Genomic DNA, 2,467 nt, shown 5'->3' with positions numbered 1-2,467 from the left:
TCTGTAGCTCACAGTGAACGTCTTTTTGCTCTTCCAGAATCCTTTGGTGCTATTCAAATAATCCCAGTGACTCACACTCCACGCCTCTAAGCTTGATTTGCTGCACAATTGGGTTGCTCTTATATATGCATTGAAATTGTGTGGTGCAGGAGCATGAATGGTTTTTGTCAGAGTACGCACAGTGTGAGTATGTGAGACAACCCAGAAGCAAATACAGTAAACAGAGGTTTGTATTTTAAATAGTAGCAATTAGTAATCAGTAAGTACAGCACAGAAGCACACACGGTGAGAGAGAGATACATCCCAACCTGGTCTCTTCTTATTACAATTATTACACTTATTAAAGTGATATCAGCCCAATAACCTTGCTGACTCATTTCCAGCATTACATCATTGTATTATTACATCTTCATTACATCATCGTAGCAGCTGGTCAGCTGTTAAATTTCACCGACAGTTTCCCAGAAACATTGCAGACTACAGGAACCATTTGAATAGAATAGAATGGAATGGAATGGAATGGAATAGAATAGAATAGAATAGAATAGAATAGAATAGAATAGAATAGAATAGAATAGAATAGAATAGAATACTTTATTGGCCAAGTGTGACTGGATACACAAGGAATTTGTCTTGGTATAAATACACTCAGTATACATAAAGAAAAGGTATATTCGTTAAGAATCAAGAATCATAACGTACAACACTTAATGATAGTCATAGGGTACAATCAACAATCAAATCATACTAGGAAACAGTCAATACAAATCGTAAGGATACAAGCAACAAAGTTACAGTCCTACAATCACAAGTGGAGGGGATGGGTGATAAGGAATGACAAGAAGATTAACAGTAATAGTAGTGTAGACTTTGTAAATAGTGTTGAGGGAATTATTTGTTTAGCAGAGTGATGGCTTTCGGGAAAAAACTGTTCTTGTGTCTAGTTGTTCTGGTGTGCAGTACTCTATAGCATTGTTTTGAGGGAAGGAGTTGAAACAGTTTATGTCTGGGATGTGAGGGGTCTGTAAATATTTTCACAGCTCTCTTTTGGACTCGTGCAGTATACAGGTCCTTGATTGAAGGCAGGTGGGTGGTTTTTTCTGCAGTCCTAGTTACTCTCTGGAGTCTGTGTCTGTCCTGTTGGGTTGCAGAACCAAACCAGACAGTTATAGAGGTGCAGATGACAGACTCAATAATTCCTTTGTAGAACTGGATCAGCAGCTTTTTGGGCAGTTTGAGCTTTCTGAGTTGGCGCAGAAAGAACATTCTTTGTTGTGCTTTTTTGATGATGTTTTGATGTGTCCATTTTAGGTCTTGTGATATGATAGAACCTAGAAATTTGAAGGTCTCTACTGTTGATACTGTGTTGTCTAGTATTGTAAGAGGTGGTAGTATGGGAGGGTTTCTTCTAAAGTCTACCACCATTTCTACAGTTTTGAGTGTGTTCAGTTCCAGATTATTCTGGTTATACCACGAGGTAAGTTGTATAACCTCCTGTCTGTATGCAGATTCATTGTTGTCTCGAATGAGACCAATCACTGTTGTGTCATCAGCAAACTTCAGTATTTTAACAGATGGATCATTTGAGATGCAGTCATTGGTATATAGGGAGAAGAGAAGTGGAGAAAGCACACAGCCTTGGGGGCCCCCTGTGCTGATTGTACAGGTATCAGATGTGATTCCACCTAGCTTCACCTGCTGCTTCCTGTCTGTTAGGAAGCTTATGATCCACTTACAAGTGTGTTCAGGTTTAATTTACTTAGAAGAGTGTCTGGAATGATGATATTGAATGCTGAACTGAAGTCTACAAAGAGGACCCTTGCGTAGGTATTTGGAGATTCAAGGTGTTGTAGGATGTAATGCAGAGCCATGTTAATAGCATCATCTGTCAATCTATTTGCTCAGTATGCAAACTGCATGGGATCTAACAGCGGATCCATGATGGTTTTCAGGTGGGACAACACAAGCCTTTCAAAGATTTTCATAACTACAGATGTTAGAGCAACTGGTCTATAGTCATTCAGTTCCTTGATGGAGGGCTTCTTTGGCAGTGGGATGATGGTAGAATGTTTGAAGCAGGAAGGAACATAGCACATCTCTAGTGATCTGTTGAAGATTCGGGTGAAGATGGGGGCCAATTGGTCAGCACAGACTTTTAAGCAAGAAGGAGTTATCTTGTCTGGCCCTGGTGCTTTTCCTGGCTTCTGTCTGTGTAATAGATCTTGCACTCTTTTTTCTGTGATCACCAGAGGTTGTGAGCCCAATGGATTGGGACCAGTTGTAGGAGGCTTGGCTGTTGCTGGTGTGTTTGAGATGTGGGTTGTGGAGATAGGTGGCTGTAGTTTCTTTTCCAACCTGCAGTAAAACACATTCAGGTCATCTGCCAGTTGTTGATTTCCTTTTGCCTGGGAAGGAGATTTGCTGAAAGCCAGTGATGTTTTTAAGAGTTTTCCACATGTTTGCTGGT

The sequence above is a fragment of the Pseudonaja textilis genome, chromosome 2, assembly GCF_049901715.1.
Source record: "Pseudonaja textilis isolate UNSWEBS1 chromosome 2, rPseTex1.2, whole genome shotgun sequence".
NCBI classification, from domain to species: Eukaryota; Metazoa; Chordata; class Lepidosauria; order Squamata; family Elapidae; genus Pseudonaja; species Pseudonaja textilis.
Note: the sequence above shows the minus strand (reverse complement) of the source record.